Here is a 20,396-nt window from a genome sequence, read left to right as displayed (position 1 = left end):
AAGGAATCTTACTTGAGTGTAAACTCAGTGAAGACTTAAGGGTTATATCCTGCTTTATACTTAGAAAACTTAACCCTCCAAACACATTTCAACTTATGGGGAGAAAGGATATTGAAATATAGAAATAGGGAGATCCTCAAAACCTTAAGGAGAATAATCCTAGTAACATGTCTCAGGCAAATAGAGAGCCAGCAAAAATGCCTGGTCAACATATGTATGTAATATATATGTACACATACATCTCATCTCTCTATATGATTGGAGATACTGTCACAAAAAATGTTCAGTATTTTTAACTTGCTAGTTTATTTTACTGTGTTTCTTAGTTATTCCCAGTCTTAGAAGCATGGAGGAGAAGGACAGAAGGAAAAGAACTCTTTTTAATGGATTCAATGGATACAGTTGAGGAAGAATTTCAGCTCTCAATTCTGACATGGATTTCCTCCAAGTCTTTTATAAAATTACTTATTTTGTAATAAAACTGACCCATCCTCAGTTTCTTTTCTGCAAAATAGCACTTCCTAAACAAACACTTAATGTCTTCCTTGTTCAGGGGTCATAAATAATTTTTGCAATTACAGCCTTGAATAAAAATGTGTATTGATATCATTCAGAATGGTTAAAAATATAGAGAACTGTAAATACATCATATTTTTATGAACAAAATGGTAATATTCAAATTGTAGTAGCTTCTATTTTTCCCATCACCATGATAGGTTTTGGGACCAAATCTTGCACTGGCTTTAAGATGTGCTTTAATTTCTACTCTTCTTTAATCCTCGGTTTAGCATTTAATTTTCATGACCTTTTTATATGTCTGTAACCATTTAATTAATAACACCATTATGTAAGTGTTGAGATCCAGACAAAACAAAAAATTCAAAGCTAAAAAATTTAATTTTTTTCAGTTAGTCTTTCCAGGCAAAGACCCTGGCCAGGTGTCAGGTCCTCACCAAAGCCATTTTATCATTCTCCCTCCTCAGCTGGACAGGGGAGGAAAAATAAAGTGAAAAAATATATATCTCAATGTCATGGATTGAGATGGAGACAGGGAGAGATCAATCACCAGTCACTGTCATGGGCAAAGCAGGGTCCACTTGGGCAAATTAATTTAATCTATTACCATTTAAATTAGACTAGATGATGAGCAATAAAACCTCCTCTTGAAAACACCTACTGTCCACCTCTCCATTCTTCCTGGGCTTGACTTTACTCCCAATTTCTCTGCCTCCTTCCCCCGCAGCAGCTCAAAAATTGGGAATTGGGGCTGCAGAAAGTTCATCTCATGCTGCCTCTCCCTCCTGGCAGGAGCCTGCTCCAGCACGGGCTTCCCATGGGGTCAAAGCCTCCTTCAGGATCCACCTGCCCTGCCTTGGGCTCCTCCAGGGGCTGCAGGAGAAGGAATCTTGTCTCTGGCACCTGGAGCATCTCCTCCTCCTCTTCCTTCTTCACTGACCTGGGCTCCCACAGGGCTGCTCCTCTCACACATCCTCACTCCTCTCTGCTCTGGCTGCAATTAACTTCTTCCCCTTCTTATATGGATCATCCAAAAATCCAGAGGAAAGCACTAATGACCTCACAGAAATCCAAGGGAAAATATACATCCCCAGGCATGCCAATCCCCCCTGACAAACAGCAGAGTCATGGAAAAATCAACAAGAAAACAACCAAAATTTCCCTAACTTCTGAACATGAAAGAGGCTTATTATTTTAAAACAAATAAAAATCAGGAACACAAAACAGTTATTCTGATGATTTTGATAAACTGTAAAAGATGCTTTTCCGCATCAGTGACACTACTTATTAAGTCTGTTAAACTGAAAAGCATCTAAGATGTATTTTTTGTGTAGGACTAGCCTAGTGAAGCCTGATCACAACTAGTCAAACACCCAAAAGGCTTTACAGAATACAGCAAATGTTTCACAAGGTGTGCTGACTTTGCAGGTATTTTGATATCACCTTCTGTTACATGACAATAGTGACAATTGAAGAAAAAAATATTAGTATTTTTTTTCCCTGTGGGCTAAACATTGTAATTTAATCATACCATTTATATCACATGCAAAAATAATAATAATAAAAAAATCTTACTACAAGAAGTTTGCATGGCAGATAGAAAAAAAATACTGGCAGTGAAAAACTAAAATATTTATTGCTTTTCTACTTAAGATGTTATTAACTCGGTGGATTATTTCTACAGAAACCAAACAGGACAGTATGAAAATTCCTTGGCTTACATCAGTGTATGGATTTGGAAATGTGTTTAAAAATTGAGTTTCAATAATACCTTCTCTTGGTGTTATGTAGTTGCCAGAGTTTATTGATTTGAATGATACTTGTTAGCAAAAGGGGGGCAAAACCAGTCTTCTTGTTGTCACAGTTGTTTTGTGCAGCTATTGATGTGAAAAAACAATTTCATTTGTGGAACATTTTAAAGCAGCAGCTGCCTAATGGAAAAGAAATACTTTAAGAAATTGCATGCATAAAAGCTTCTAGGTGTTTAAACCTCTGGTCAAATGAGACAATTTATAATGTTAACAAACTTAATTCCAGAACAAGTTGTGTCACAATTGGAGCTGTCACCCTTCTACCAGTAACTGTCCCTTATGATTCATTATGACCCACCCTGCCTGACATGAGGACTGAGTGCAAGCAGAGTGTGCAGAGTGAGCCAGGAGAGGGGAGATAACAGAGATAAATCTAAATTCATTCTGGAAGCAGTCACACTCAATGACATATTCACTGACTTCTTCAACAGCTCATTTGATAATGTTCTTTCTGCACTATTCATTTTTCTGAAAGATGAAAGCTGGCTGAAGATCTCATCTGCTCACTGATGCAGGGAGAAGATTTGAAATTAGCACAAAAATAAAAAAAGGGAGGGATGGGGTGGTGTGGAAAGCAAGCACTTTCTGATTAACAGTTTCTTGGTCCTGACAGGGAAGGCTAAACACTCTGCCTTTTCAGGTCACCTTTAATTAGATATGCATTATAATTCTGCAATATGTCAATGGGCTGACTCTGCCTGGCAGAATTGTGCTTCGAGAAGGGGGAACACATTAATCACAATAATTAATTGCTTGAAGAATGGAAACATTGTTTTCTGTCTCAGCTTGTTACATGATACATATTTGTATAAATTTTTTATTACTGTTCTACACAAGGCTCAACCCAGAAGGCTGAGTGATTTTAAGAGTGCCAAAAGGGTCAGGAATTTTTGGCCTTTAATAAATCCCTGGTTTAGTTTCCTTTTTTTTTTTTTTTTAAAGTGAGGAAGTAAGGGGAGGAGGAGACAATGCTAATTGCATTAGCCAGCCAGAATGTTATATAGCTCATTACTGGAAATGAGAATTAAAACACCAGCTAACTGCCTTTCTCCACTGTTACTGAAAATACACTACACCTGCTTCTGCTGATTTGCCCAACTTGTTAATTATCCAGAAAAATCTGGGTCAGTATTCTATGACCAAATTAGTTACCAGCTAAAGATTACAACTGGCTTGCCAACAGGAAATTAGGAAGTGTCCTATTAAGTGGGGGCAAAAATAAAAATATGATACTTGTAGGTTATTTTGGGGATTTGTTTTTAGAAAGGACACTTTGCATTAAATCTCTTTTAATTTTTCTCCAAGAGTTTGGTGAACTCTCTTGACAGTTCTGCATTTCAATCAGTTCAGAGAAGTTCTTGCTGCTTTGCATGAGCACTGACAGGCACAATGTGTACCTGTAACCACACCAGCACTTCACCAGCACTGTTCTATCCACTCTTGAGTGGGGAACACAGAAACAAACTTCTGCAAGCACAGTCCTCCACTCTCTTTTACCTACTTCACTGCAAATATGTGTGTGAACAGGCACAGTTTTGGGCATTCATGGCCATTTTGCCATTAGCAAAAAAAAAACCCCAAAAAACCAAAAAAACCTACACACACACAAAAGAAAAAGTGTCAGAGGCACAGAGAGCTTCATCCTGGCAGACACACAGCTCCCAGCTCTTGGATTAGTCAGATACTTGTTTGCTTATTCAGCATTCCACTCTCCAGGGCACCCTTCAGATGCTGCCCTAGAGAGTGGAATGCTGAATAAGAAAACCCTTTGCCTGCCCTTACTGCTCAAAAGATTCATTTGTTTTCCCTGATCACATAAACAATCTTCCCTGAATTAATTAATCAATAGAAATTTCTCCATCCCATATCCCTCTTTATTTTCCAGATTCATAATTTCTCTTATCAAACACCCATTTTTTCCTCCCATCCATTACAGATGGGGAAAGACAGGAGGTGAGAGGGGCATGTGAAGGGAATTCAGTGAATTAAATCCCACATGTACCTGGCAAACCTGCTCCTTATTTAAATTAGGAAAGAGGAAAAACAAGATAAACAACTACAATTATATCCACAAATCTTTTTGGTGCCTCCTAAATGTGCTAAGCTCCCTTGGAAAATAAAAAAAGAACTTTCAAAAATTGCTACAGCATTTTAAGAGGCTTCTAAAACACTTCCCATTAACTCAGCAGTCTACATTTGTGTTCCTCTTCCAGTTTAGGCTGTTTTCTCTCTGAGAATGTGACAGAAAATTATATAGCATAGTATCACTAATATTAGCACTGCTCCTTTATCTGCAAAGCAAAGATCAAATAAATAGCCCTCAGAATAAGTCAAATTATAAACAGAAAGGAACTGGTATATTAGATCTTTAGATAGAATAAATACACAAGTAAAAAATAAAACCTTTTGTAAACCTTACTTTAGAAAAATACCATAAAACCCCAGAACATGACCCACAAAATTCCATCCCTCCAGAAAGACACATATATATGTACAAAAAGAATGAGAAATTAGAGTATTTTTCTATTAAAAAAAAAAAAAAAGAAAATAAAATTCCAATTACATTCTCATTCTAGGTAAGTCCAAACTTTTATAAAACAGCCATTCTTAGACAAGGGGGTATGGTTATATTTTTTCCCCTCAAAACAAACAAAACTCTTGCACCAAGCCAGTACAGATCAGCAGTGGCTCTGTGCAGGATGTGAACAGTGAGACTGCCAGCCACTAAGGTCTTTTTTATTGATGTAACACATTTCCAGCCATATGAAATAAATTCTTCTTCTAACAAATTTTGGCCTTTCCTTTCTATGTTGTCTACCACCCGAAACTCTCTCCTCATTTTACACACCAAAAATATTGGGTCTTATACTCAAATTCATTGCTCCTGTTATGAATTCATTTTTATGGATATAAAGAACTTGCAACACAGTGGTGATTCAGAATCAGGAGTTGGTAGATACTCCAGAAGTCATGACATATTCCAAAGGGAATCACTATGAATATTTTTCATAAGTGATTATGAGGCTGAATCTGCTTTAGTTCAGTCTCCTATGTGTTGCCTAGAAGGCTGTGAAAGATTTTCTTATGTCAGGGAACAGCAAAAAATCTAAACAAAAATTCTATTGCAGCAGTTATTAATTTCAGAAAGGAAAGCTGTGTAAAAATTTGGAATAGGAAGTTTGTTAAAATTAACCTTTGTCAAAAGGAGAAGTGAAAAATAAAGCAGTTATATAGCTGTCAAAAAAATCTATTTATTTAGGTACCATCATCACAGAGGTTTAAGGGAAAATGGAGATTCATTAAAGTCTAATATCCACAGAAATTTCTGGAATGGTCAAACACAGCAAAATAGGAAAGAACACACATAAACCAGAAGAATGGTTAATAGAGTTATTTGAAATTCCTCTCAAACAAAATGATTTTAAATATCCTTCAAGATCTAGACACAAAAAGTGTAATAAGTGTAAATTAAGAAACATTAGGCTGGAGCAAGAGACTGAAACCAACTATTTGTACCAAAATGCAAAAGGAAGGAGCTCAAGAAGTTGTCCTGGAGGAACTTTCCTTATGAGGGACACCTCAGAGGAATTGTCCTATACTGAAGAGCCAATCAAAGAGAAAATGGGAAAAATCATGAAATGAGCAAATTGTCCTGAACAGGAAGAATTCACCCAAGGGGTCTAAAGTAATACAAGTATGAATTTCACATATTTTGGAAGTTAACACACACCAGACCAGACAACAAAGAAATGGAAGGTAATAAAGCTGAAGCAAAATCTCCATGAAATGTTCCAGGAGATTCTAAGGAGTGTAGGTATCCAGGTATCTACATTTCAGAGACTGGAAAGGACAGAAATTAGTGGCCAGTTTTCCCAATATACAAGAGTTAAGTGTGGAATCTTATAACAACAAAAAAAAGAAAACCACAAACACAAAAAAACTAAACAAAAACCCCAAACGATACGAAAAATACAAAGGAAAAAATAAAGAAGTGATAACAAAGAATTGCATAAGTATCTCACAATATGGATTGACTGCATGATAAGATTCCTGATAAAAGTTAATTTGATATTAATTTGAATTCAAAGTGATGCAAACAAAGAGTGAAAAAAAATCCTTATTATGTCTACCCTGTGATGGATGTTAATTTACTTATAACCTGTCAGGAAAGAGATCTTCAAGTCGCTGCACATCTTGTAATGGTAGTTCTATGAAAATGTCAGCTCTGCTTAGCAGCAGCTAAAAAGACAAATAGAAATTAGGAATTATTTGGAGAGCATTAAGAGCTAAGTAGAGAAAGCCTTATTGCTATTAAAGAAATCCATGGCATTCATGTAATTGTGGTCACTTCATCTCAAGAAGGATACAGCAGAACTAAGCATGATGTAGGAAGGATTATCAGAGATCAAAAATTATTTACATTTGAAAAAAAAAATTAAATGGACTAGCTTGCATGGAAATGACTCAGAGGGAATACCATAGACACGTGAAAGTAGGAATGATATGCAAAAAGGGAATTGGAAACTATCACTCAATGAAAAAGTGGCAAGTATCCCATGGAATTTTCAACTGAAAATTTTAAACAAACCCAGGTTAGCACTTTTTTAAAAATGTAATATGTAATTAAACGGTGAAATTCATCATTGAAAAATGAAATGGTATTGAAAAGCTGTTAGGAAAATTCATGACAGAAGCAATTATTAAAGGGTATCAAACAAAAAGATACACTCACAAAACTGAGCTGCTCTGCAGATTGCCAGAAGCTTAGAGGGAAAAAGTGGGGAATTATCACTTGTGTGATAATTCCTCTGTCCTTGGAGGCATCTCTGCCAGGAGATCCTCCCTCCCTCTTCATATGGATAATGCCCTAACCAGGAAGGAATGGAGAAGATGGAAGAAAAGTCAGACTTCCCACAGCCAAGGTTTCACTGACATATTTGCTGCCTGGAGCCATGACTGCCCACCAGAAGAGCAATTTACAAGAAAACTAAAGTGTTATCTTAGGTATGTCCTAAAAAGCCAAGGACTAATAACCTAATAACCCACTAAACTTCATTCCTTATCTTTGCTTGTGTTGGGAAGTTTTATAATTAGGGATAATCCTGTCACATTATGGCCTAAATGTGTATTCATGGAAGACAAAGCATGAAGAAAAAAAATAGTATTAATCCAAAGTTACCATATTATATTCAGATTCTGTTGCTAGTAAGACTTTTCTAGTGATTCTGGAATTTACCAATTACCTGAAAGCATTACAACCTGAAAAAATAGATACAAATATGTTTTCACTTACTCAGTTATAAGATTCACAGGTGAAGTGAGCTTGGAAAAAAGGTGGGAGAGGAAAGAAGATAGCAACAAAAGAACTAGTTTATTTAATATCATTTTACTTAAACATTCTTAAAATAATCTAGCATTCAAGCCATGTTCTTTAAAATGGATTTAAAACTCTTTCTCTCCTCTTCTTCCATTAATTCCTATAAAAATGATAAATATAAATATAAATCCCGATCAAATGTGTAAAGACTTTTCTTCCATGCCTCAGGTAGACTGTATGTTCTTCACTGACTGGAATGCTCAGTTTTGTACATATATAAATGTGCATTAATTATCTCCAAAGAAGCCTCCTCTCTTTTAAAGAGGAAGGCAAACTTTGAGGTTTGTTCCACGAGGCACTGAACTATTCCTTTTGTCAGCTACAGCTGATGTGTCAAAAAATAATTTTATTCAAATGAAAAGTCAGCCAAGCTTCATATAGGCTTGGGCAGAAGATTATAAATCATAGCAGGAATCCAGGCTACCTAGGAGGAACATTTCTTTATTCTCTTCTGGATGATAAGTCATTTGTACAAAACAAAAAGGCTAAGTAGAGAGTCTGTAATAAACTAAATAGAGAAAAAATATCAGGACTACCTCGTGCTGAAAACTTGACATGTTTTCTTGACACTGTGCAACCCAGCAAACATCCTTGCTCAGGAGGCTGAAAACTATGGTAAAGCTTCTGGTTTTAAAAGCAAACATGAAATCTTACAATTTGTATCCATGCACCAAAACACAGTGTGTATTTTTTTTATATTTTAAATCTGTATATAACTTTTCAGGATGGTTCAAGAACCTAAGGTGTTGTGATCAGTCCTGTTGCCAACAGTCCTTCAGTCCAGGCTCCTGAATGCAAAAGTTGTATTTTAAGAAAATTAAAGCATCTGCATGAAACAAATAAAGACTATTTATTCTTTAAGTAGCTAAAAGCTATTGTTTATAGATGAACCCTTCAGTAGATGTCCTATTTCTTAAAATCCCTAAACACCTCAAGGAAATGCTGTTAAAAGAGGGTTAGAGGCTGGATGCTGCTCAAACATTGCTGCAGCAAGTCAGTAGGATGGGCTGCAAAATGCAAAACAAAATTCAAAAATGTGTCTAAGAACAGCTTTTAGAGTGTTTAAAGGATTAAGGGGACAAAGCCCCAGTAAAAAGATAATTTTAAAATTTCTATTCCCCATTAAAATAACAACCATCATGGAGGAGTATCTGCACAGGGTACTGGGACCAAATTTCTCACTGATGAACTTGCCAGCCCTCAATACTGCACGGCTTCTCCTGGAATTTATGGTAAAATGTTTAGAAACTAAGTTGGTCTTTAAATAATATTTTCAATATATAATTGATATAAAGTTGTTTCATGCTCTTTTACCAGGTAGGAGCTTCAGAGGATTTTTAAGCAATGGTGAAAATTTCACTCCCTTTAAAAGAACGATGTAAATAAAAATCTGACTTAATGTATTAAGAAAAAATAATTGAGCCACTTCCAGCTAAATTAGAAAGAAGAAACTCTGAGACTACACTTTTTTGTTCTGATTTACCCTTTCCTACACCAAATTCACCAAACTGTGCTAGCTTTGCAATACTTTTCAGTCTTTTTTTGTTGTTGTTGTTCTGAAGATATTTCTATCATGATTCTAAGAGAATGTATACCTTAGAATATGTAGTTGCATTTTTAAGTCCTGTGCACATAACAAAAGCAAATCTTTCTTCTCAGATTAAAGAACTTGAAAGAAAAATTATCATTAATTTGAGTAAATAGCAGGTTTTCCATCTGTGGCATTTCTTACTTGTAGCATACCTCAAATGCTGTTTCTACAGAAATAAATGGAATATAAGAATCCAGTTTCAGTGCAACAGGCTTTAATTATTAGTCACTTTTGGCCAATAGTAAAGGAATTGCCAGATAATAAATGATATCAGAAGATGGACAGAGAGAGTCCTGCAGTTTTCTAGTTCTGTCAGTCAAAACCAAAAATAGCTGCCATACACATTTATTAGGCCATATATGAAGATTAAGGAAGTAGGAATGAAGTGCAAGAATTGGGGTTTTATTCTATTACAACTTCAGAATTTTGGAAAGAAAAAGCAGGTTCTAAAGATCACATTTCTGCAGTACATACTTTCCCCTATTTCCATACATTTTACCTTTCTACCCTGTGAAATACAAGAGCAAAAAAAATCCAATTTCCACGTTGCTCAGTGCTACAGATGCTGCTGCTATGGAAACTACCCTTCATGTGCCAGAAATGAAGACATACAGCTGATGTACAGTTCCTGCAATGCAAAGCAGCATTACTTTTTAATTTTTCCATTAAAAGTCTAATATAAATGCCTAAAACACTGCTTCAATGCATTATGCATTCTTCTACTTCCAGGGAACTCCATAACACTTCTGACTACAGAACCTTGTGAGAGATTTCCATGGAGCTGTCAGCTCATACAAAAGAACATTGTGTAGTGGAAGTTGGGAAACACAGGGCTCTATAATAACCTGCCTGTTTATCAAACTGAAATGATGACATTTATCTAATAACAGCTCCAGCTGGAACCTATGTATCCTTGAAAAGTAAAGTAAAGGAATGATGAGTGCTGCTGTTTTCATCATGAGGAACATCTGACCTAGTGTGAAGCTCAGGGATAAAGGGAAAGTGATCTCTTCACCCCCAGGTTATATTTTGAGTTTGGACTTCCTTTTTTCCTCTTTTTTAAAGGTCACTCTTCACTTGTCTCCTGCAACTTTCAACCAATTTTGGTTTCATCTCTCTAATTCATTCTATGATAAAATTATGAGAATGAGTGAGCCCTCATCTCTCCACTTTGCAGACTCACTCTTCTGGGAGAAATGTTTTAATTATTGGTACTGCCCAAATTCTACCACAATTTTAACTGTTTAGATTTTGTTCTGTTTCTGTGCAACATCTTCCTAAACCATTACCAAAAACTACAATTATCTCTTCTGAATTTCTCTATTGAATTTCTACAGCCAAATTCAAGAGAAACAATAATAAAAGGCAAAGAGCAGTCCTAAGAGCCACCATCAGTCTTATTTATTCAGGAACTGTTGAAAAGTTAAAAAACCAAAATTATGACACAGGGAAAAGTGATGAAAAAGAACTCCCATGGTGACTTAAGCCACAGGTATTTCTGCTTTATTTTTTCCCATGCTCATGAAGAAAAAACATTTCTTCACTGTTTTCAGAGAGTTTGAATAAGAGATGGATATTTGAACGACAATAACTCATATTTCTATTAAAAAAATCCAATTTTTTTAAATATGGTTCTAGTGAGCTCCAAATTCAGGCTTGTGGGTGAGTTTTTATAAACACAATTACCCTGGTGAAGGACTGTGTGCTCCCCACCCATGAACAATTAACTCACTAAAACCAAAGGGTGAACATCCAAAAAATGACAGGCATATCAGTGGGGCTACAGGTTCCTCAGCACCTAAGTGTCAAAATATCCAGACAACAGCTTCTCTAACTCAACCCCCCCAGGAATGGCACCATGATGAATTCCTCTGGCCTGGGAATAGCAGAGTAGTTTTAACAGAGGAGTAAAGGCAGGAAAAAATAACAACACTGGCTGCATTGGCCATGGGGCTATCACAAACTGCAGTCGGGTGCAGGAGTTGGAGACAGCACCTCAGAGAGCAGGTGTTGTCCATAACATGAAGTTAAATGAGCTGGGAAGGACAGAAAGAATTTAAGAGTTCTAGCTCTCTATAGCACTCCCCCCACAACAGCCCCCAATGGTTTTGTATTATTAAAATTCTCACAGTGGATGAAACTGGATTCTGCAGAGAGCTAAACTGGAAGGATGCAGATCCTTCCTAATCCCAATCTCACAAAGCTGAACCACTCCTGTGCAGGGTGGGTTAGCAGTCTTGGCCTTTATCCTTCTCCTGAAGACGTGGAAGTATTGAAGTTTCAACCAACCTGAACCTCCTTTTCCACTGTTCATCAGCATATTTTTGCCAGGCTTTTCTAAACCACTGTACAACACACAGAAGCTTTGGAAAATTTTAGTACATCATTCTACAGAGGTTATGAGGAAGCAGAAGTAAGGAGGTTTTTGAGACTCTCAGTGACAATACAGTTTCCTTGCACTGGAGGGAAGAAATTGTCAGCACCCTGTCTAGACCCTGCCATCTCAGTCTCATTCAATAACCCTAGGGGGATGAGGGTGCCTAAACTACAGTTTAACCTGTGCTAGGCAGAGTGAAAAACTTCATTAATACTTGGAGCCCTTCAAATAAATATTTAGACATTTAATTATTTTGTTCATTTTACCTGAATACATTAGTAAAGGCTGATAAAACTATTAGGGCTCTCTATGATTAACATACTTGAATCAGCAAAAGGTGGCAATTAGATAAAAAAATCTACTTGCTTTTCTGGTCTATCATAAAATTTGCATAATTTCTCAAGTATTTTATCATTTGAGATATATACTAAAAGTCTTTTTCTGCTTTTTAATTTTAACCTATATTCTACATGTTTTAAATCCCCATCTCACGAATATTTTGAGTAAAATATAAAAATATTTTTGGTTGCGTCAAATCTGTAAAATTTTTGCTTCTTCTGCCACCAAAAGGTGCTCATGTATCAAAGATCATTAAGTGAAACTTGTGATTTTCTAATCAAAAATATATTTACAGATTATATTGTAAGGTAGAGTTTTTGTAGACACAATTATTTTCCTGGCAGTTCAAAAGGGTTTAGCTAACTTCACACTCTCTCAGGTAATGAGACTTTCCTCTGTGCTTTTTTCAAAGCTAAAGCCCTACCAAGGATTTCTGCTGTATAAATACAAATTATCAAGTAGATCTCAACACATAGATACGACTGGAAGTTTACTTCAGAGGACTCTGGATCTGAACAATGTAACTTTTGTTTTGAACTTTAATGTCAAAATATTGAATGCACAGTCAGAAGGGTGCCCATCACAATCTCAATATAGTCACTGTCTTTATTCTCTTTTTGTAAGAATTTCTTTCAGTTGAGCCTGATTTGTTGGAGCTATTGTTGAAAATGAACTCTTTAAATGCCTGGAGGCGTAAAAAAAGACCTACAGGAGTAGGTCAGTGAGCTCCAATTATGTAATCATCTTTTTCTTTCAGTTTCTAAGATCCATACTAACCTTAACAACATGGGAAAATGAGCCATATTCTAGAAAGAATATCACAAAGAAGAGAGGAGGATGAAAGACACAATCACTCTATCCTTCCCATGAATTTGCTATTGATTTTCCAGAAATGAATGCCAGGACATACTGAATCACTGAGGTGGAGTTAAGAGAAAGGAAACCTGGTATTTTCAGTCCAAATCCATGTAATCTTGACTGCTGTTTCAACAGTGATGACTTCCCTTGGCTTAAATAGCAGCTACATGGACCAGACCCCCACAAAAAGTTCTCTCACTGGTTCCTCAGCTGATGCTTTAATGGCACAGGGTTTTTTATTCTGCTGCTGTGCTAACAAACTTCTGTGGACGTGACTGCATGGTCTAAAACATTTGGTCAAAAATGGGCTCTGTCCCATTTTGGAGGTTCTGTTGCTCCATGCAGAAAAAAGATGCAAAATTGGACTTTGCTGCCTGCAAGGCTATGAAAGCAATATTTGTCTGACTTGCCTGTCAATAAATATCTTCAGCTGCTGGAAAGATGCTTGTGACAGTGCCATGGCTGTATTTGGGGTCTGTATCTGTGGTTTTGAGTGGGTTGGAATTTGCTGGCTCTGTAAATGGGTGACAATGTATGCACGAGACTACACTATCAACCTGACATGGAGATAAATATTAATGGATAAATCTAAAAAGAAAGAATGCTAAAATAACTGAGATAAAACTGTGAAACTTTAATCTGGTCAGAACATAACAACCTGATTCTCAAAAAGAAAGACAAACCTTCTAAGGGGTGTAGAAGGCAAAGATAGAAAAACATCTATAATATCCCCAAACTAGTAAATATATTATTAGATTGCAATGAAAGATCTCCTGCTAAAGTAGGATGATACAAACATTATCTGAACTCTAAGAAACCTCACTCAAAGAAGACAGATGTGACCTTTTTGTTTTCATGACACTTTTATGAGCCTCGTGTATGATGGAAGCAGCTCAGCTTCAAAAATGCTCTGAAAAGATCTGTCCTAAACATTTCCAAGGAATAATGATACACCCACTTGTCTTTTCTGCTAGATGTAAGAGGTGTTGCAGGAGGTCAGGGAAGAAGTTCAGTAATTTGAAATATAAATGAATGAATTGTCTTTGAAATTAACATACCAGGAAAAAATCCACAAAGCCCCAAAATAACAACATTTTTAAAATACTGTGTTGTAAGGAAATCTTTTATAGTTTGGCCTTTGTGAATTTGATGTCTTATTTAGTAAAATAAAGCAGTTTCTGGATATGCATCACAATATTAACTGTTCAAGTAGAGATGCACATTTCAGGGGCAGCTTGTTATAAAGAAATAAGTTTAACACAGTTATACTAAGAAAATGAGACTGAAATAGGTCATCAACTCTCCAACAACTATGCCTGAAGTCCTGCTAAATGGGACAACATGAGAATTTAACAGCTGCTTTCTGATTACTAAAAGTTATTAGGGTTTTGATTTTTTCTTTTAGTGTGAGTTGTTTGGATTTTTTTTTTTTTTCTTTTAACAAGGAAAAAAACCACAAAAATTCTGAAGCATATTCTGTGTGTAGAGAAAAGTATAATCCTGACAATGATTAATTGATGCTATGGACGAGAAAGCATCTAAAGCTCAGAGGACTATGGTGGTGAAACCACAGTTCATTTAAAAAATAAATAAATTATAAGACTTCATTAGCTTACACTGAAGTGGAGAAACTTAAAAGTCTTCTCTAAGTTAAAAGCTGTAACAAAGAAAGCAAAGGAAGCAAAGAAACAAAGGAGCAAAGGAAATAGAAGAATGTCTTGAGAAATTAAGCAGTGGGTTTTTTTTTCCTTCTCCCCATCTTTGACAAGGGAGGAAGTCAATGAAAATGATAGACTGATGTTCAAGAAATATAACTTGATTATTCTAGCAGCAGTGAAAGGGAAATGCTGCAAATAATTCATCAGAATACCAGAGAATCAAAAAAGATTTTAAAAAGAAAAAGGAGAAAAAAAAAAAAAAAAGCCCATGACAATATACTGTATATTCTGGCATGATAAGTTCCCTCACACAGCAGAGAATTTATCCAAGCTGCATGCTACATCTCATTAAAGGAGCAACCACCAAAAGTAACTTCTGATTTGCTATGTGCTGCTCCATCTATCAAAGCCCAGCCTCTTCATATGCTTGCAATGCTGCCACTGAGAAAAGTGTTGAAATGTGTCACCTTATTTTGAAATACCTTACAGCACAATAATGCATTCCACATTACCAAGCACTTTGTTTACTGAACGGCAGCGCGTTCACTACACTCAGCAGGAAATGCTGCAGTAAACAGGGTTATTTTCCACTGAGTTTTAGTGCACAGTGATGGGTGTATGCCAGCCCAATGCTTCTTAGCTGACATGGCAGATAAATTGACAAAAATCTTTAGGATGCCTGGTTAAATTGATAGCTTAGGAGGTGTTCCACAACACAGGAATAAGATTCAACAGTACAACTTTGCTTGGTTTAGGAAATGAGAGAAAGAGAGGAGCTGTACAAATAGATTAATTATAGTACCCACTCTTTCACACAGTCCTACATTTTATTTTCTATTTCAATACTCAAAAGAGGAAAGGAAAGAAAAACATTTTGTTTACCCAATCGATAATGTTTATTTCCTAGAAATAGAAGATGATGTGTCAAGTGAATGCTACTGAACTATGTGGCCTTATAGAAATTTTGAGAAAAAGTTAGCACAAAACTGTTCAGTGGGAAAGTAATTTCTATTCTGAAATTCTCAGAACTGCAGAGAGTAATAAAACTAGTATTACCAAAATAGGAATTAAAAATATAAAGAGCCATAACCTCAATGAGCTTATAAACACTGTGAAACAAAAAGCTGCACATTAACAGAGATCTCAGTGAAGTGTCCAAGCTTCAAATGTTCACAGCTATAGCCTTTTTTTTTTAATTTAAAACAGTAAAATATAATAAAAATCATTACCTCAGTCAAGAGTCACGTTTATGCTGCCATCAGAGATGTGACTGCTTCCTGGGAAAGCAGGGCAGGTATGCTAACTTAGCTTATTTGGGTGGCTGATAACAGCCCAGCTAGCAGCCCAGAAGCCATCAGGATGAATGATTATTTAGGTAATACACCTGTGGCAGTTGTTACTCTGGTTTCAAGGTGTTTGCCATCTGAACCAAGTAGCCCACATTTACATGACCTAGGCCAGAGGTTCATAATTAAGATTTCATTTGTTTCCTCATCAAATTTTTGCCTCCAGTCTTGTGGTCTTAAAACCAGCCCCGCCACTCATCAAGACTTGTTATACTGTTTAAAAAGGAGCAAGCCATAGATAAGATGCAATTTAGGAAGAAATTTTTAATAACCTCTCAGCTGTTAATTGCTGCTTCCCAAAAGAGACCAGAGACAAGAGTGTATGTGTATGAATGTTCCTCCTCCCCTCCATTCCCGGGAAAAAGCTGACACACGTCCCAGCTGGTTAGCTGCCATTGCCAAGAACATCAAAGAGGAAATGCACTTGCACAAACAGCTTAGATGACACCAGACAGCTGGGGTTTGGCTCTTCCTTTTCCTTCCATTTCTGGTAGCTGTGCTTACCTCCAAGGAGCAGAGCTCAGAAGGAGAGCTACTGGTGAGTTTTGCTTCATTCAGTCTCTCAGCATCAATCCCCATCCCTGACATTCCCAAAGGGCTGCTAGGCTTAGGCAGGTATCTTCCACCCACTGCTTGTGCCTGACAAAAAGCCTGTTGACTTGGCAAGCTAAAATAAGGCTTAAGACATAATGTAAATGCTTCTCTGATTGTATAAAGCAGGCTTTTGATTGGAGCAGAAATATTTATTTAAAAGTTACGGTGCAGTAGTGAATTTTAGGACAGATTTAGATTGCAATTTGTTACATTGAGAAAATTAAGCCTCCCAACAAGATCTCCATTCAGCCATGTTTCTTGTGATAAATATGAGGGACATGTCCTCTTTTAAAATAAACTTGGACTCCTGTAGCTGCTGACATTTCTCCTTCTCCTGCCAGGCTTTTCTTTCACTGAATGACTTGTTCACACTACCTAAATGTTTCTCTCCCCCAGTTCCAGCCCATATTTTAGTCTTTCTCATGTAGTTGAATCTATTCTTATCAATGTGTCTGATGACTTCTCCACAGCCAAAATTCACCCCAGTTTTGACTTGTCAGACATTCTCCAGCAGCTCTGTGATTTACTTTGAACAGCAGAATTCCAAAAGTCATTGTCCTAAGGACATCACACATGCAGAATAGGCAGCTTTTGACCACAATTCTGTTTCAAGCAACATTTCAGACAATGGAAAAGGTTCAGCATATCCAAGGGGACTCTTAATCCTCCCCATATAACCCATGGATCACTGTGATCACTTCAGAGAGCCAGGACAGGTCTCCACTCTCACATTTTTGTAGGTCCACCTTGATAAGCTAAATATTTCACATCCTTTTTCTACTACACCATGAAGGAAGCAATCTCTAATCCATCCTTTCAGGTAAAATGATTGCTTTCTTTGGTCTTGACTGCTTGGATATGACTTCCACAAATTTGGCTGCTATGCTTTTAGCATCTTAAACAAAAAACTTGTCTTCCTTCATCAAGGGAGCTCGAGAAGTGGCTACAAATGTTATGCTGGTATATCTGTGCTTAAATTAGATCATCTTCAGCATCCTCCATCTCACTACCAGTTTGCCCTTCTCTTCTGTGTCAAAGAGGAGCTATTTATTCTCATATTCACAAAGACACCACTGCCATCACTGATTGAGTACAAGGCTGACTATTCTCTTGTTACCTCCCATCACTTAAATCTTTAAAGTATCTTTATCCTTTTCTGGATTAGAATAGCAGCAACACTTTAAACTGTGACAGTCATTTCTAGAGTGCTCATCTGAAATGCAGGCAGATGTCCCAGAGAACATATTTGCAAAATGATTAGCTCTGGAAGATTTGAGCTGCAAAAATGTCTGGTGTATGATTTGGAACTCTCTACATTACAGAGACAGCCAAAACTCTGGGATCAAACAATGTCATAGAAACAGGGGAAATAAAAGGGGGTTAGTTTAGTTCTAAAGAGGAGTAACGGGCAGACTGACAATCACAGTGCAGAGGAATCCTGTGAAAACTTTTGAAAGAGCATGAGGAACCAAAGAGTGATGATTTGAAGGAGTTAGGGAGGAAGAAAATTGGAAAAGTAATTGACAGGGTTAGAGACGGACCATCCATTAATGAATGCTTTTAAAATTTTACAAATGAGTTTTCTTTCCTTCCTTTCCAGGTCCCATTTCTCCTCTGCAGATAGAAAATAAATACCCTGGAGCCAAGCAGGTGGGATTCCTGTGTTGCTCTGTGCCAAACAGTCCAGAGGTCCCACAAGGACACTTGATCCATCATAGACAAGGGTTCTTGCCTGACAAAAATACAGTTTCACAAACTGAAGCAGACCTTTTCCTTTATGATGTGTTTGTAGACTGAGATTCTAAGAACTTTACTACTAAACTCTCTGATTATTAATGGGCAGTAACTTTGCATGCATGATTTACACTACACTGAGTTTCAGTAAGCTTCTATAAAATATTTTGTTCTGTTCAATAATATTAGTTCTAAATTCTGTGCTTCAAAACTGCCTTAATTTTCTGAAACATAATAGCAACTTCAATTACATTTTCCTGAAAAACTGATATGTAACAAAAATAAATCTGTATAAAGGAGTAAACCTCATAAGCACACCAAGATGCCACATGTTATAATATATTTAACTTACAAGATATAACACATCTTTTTTTTTTAAGAAGAGGTATCTTTAAATCATATCCTTTATTACAGCAAAAAGTATTCTTTGCAGATTTTCATTAAAAACAAAGAAGAATAGTAGATGATATTACACCATTAAAAATATATATATACCCAGGGAAGGTGGGAATCATACTGTCATTAAGAAATGTAGCAAAACTACCCATTTAATAGAATCACAAAATCTTCCAGGCTGGAAAAGGCCTCTAAGACTATCAAATCCAACTTTTTGGTGACAATCAAGATCATTGGCTAAAATCCAGTTTGTAACACAAAGATATTTAAGTAGTTATCACCCCCATGCTTTAAGAAAAAAAAGAAAGACATTTGTCTACAACTGAAATCCTTTTTTTCCAGGAACCCCATGGGAGCAAGATAGTGCATTGTTTCTTAGAACATGGCTTTTAAAATCCACTATGACTGCTGTATATGATGATTGGCTCAGGCATTCATACAATGAATACAGTTGTAATTTTTGCAGTCACAGAGCAATGAATGTTCCATGTTATTTTGCTTGTTGCCTATATGTAGAGAGCAATTTGTGTGGGGAACATTACTGTATCTGTCATGTTCCATCTGAGAGCACTGGTGCAGAACTGCTGGGAGACAGCAGCACTGTGGTATTGATGCTCATGGCAGAAGAGATTTAGATACCATGAAAAGCTAATGGTGTTAACTAAAGAATTCTTCAATTCACTTCAGCAGAAAGGAAACATTTCAAGGAGGATTAGTCTTGGAATAAATGACAAAAATTCAACACATTGAAATTGTGCAAAGTGCATATTGTAGCAATTATGGAGACTTTTTGGTACAGTACTGACGAGCCAAATTATGGCTGTGCTGTATATTGCTCTACAGCATAGACAACTGCCTTTACATGGGATGACTTCTCATTTTAAGGGCTGCTATAAAATTATCTTTGTGCTTTAAACAAACATTCTGCAACTGTGCACAGAAAGAAGCACCTGGAAAAACTCCTGGTTCCTTTTTTTAGCCTATGCTTACTCATCCTAAAAGATTTATCTTCTCAATTTCTCCTCTGAGGTGGGCAAAGGGGGTAAAACCAAATGAATTTTGCTGCTTCTTGTTTGGGCTAGAGAGAAATGACTGCAGTAAGGAGTGACAATTCTGCTATGGTGAAGTCTGTGCAGGATCTGGGAAGGGAGTTATGTTCCCCCTGTGCTGGAAGAGATGGTCAGAAGCAGTCTGCAAAAAAAAGTGTTTTAAATGATGAAAAAGAAAAGGTGGAAGGATTGTTCTGCTTTGTCCTGCACTGGCAGGAATCCTGACCTTGGACAGTGAGGGCTGGTGAGGAGTGAAGTGCCAGGGTCAAAGCACCCCCAGGACTGGCCCTGCTGGGTCACAGTGACCTGGATTCTCTCATCACATCAGTTCCATGCAGGAAAGAAGTTTTGACTCTGTGTTGAGTAGGACTGTCATCAATTCTCAAATCAGTACTGCCTAAGAACATGAGGTTAATTAAGGATTTGGAAGTGAAATATCCTGCCTCTTAAAAAAAACATGGAATTGTGGTATTCCTGCTCTGCTTTTCTTTTAAAGGACAATAAAATCTGACATGCATTTATTATAACAAATATGGGTAGGTATGTAGACATGAACATCCATATAAATTTAGTCAAACTGCAGAATATTAGAATGAACAAAGAAAACAAAGAGAGGCCCATGAGAGGAGTCTGTCTCAGTCCTACATTTGAAATACTGCTGAGGATATTTTCTCCCAGGTTTTTCCTTTTATCAACTATTTCCCATTAAAGCAAAGCTATGCACTTTCAAATATCATCATGGGTTTAGAT

Source organism: Serinus canaria, chromosome 5 (assembly GCF_022539315.1).
Source record: "Serinus canaria isolate serCan28SL12 chromosome 5, serCan2020, whole genome shotgun sequence".
NCBI lineage: Eukaryota > Metazoa > Chordata > Aves > Passeriformes > Fringillidae > Serinus > Serinus canaria.
Note: the sequence above shows the minus strand (reverse complement) of the source record.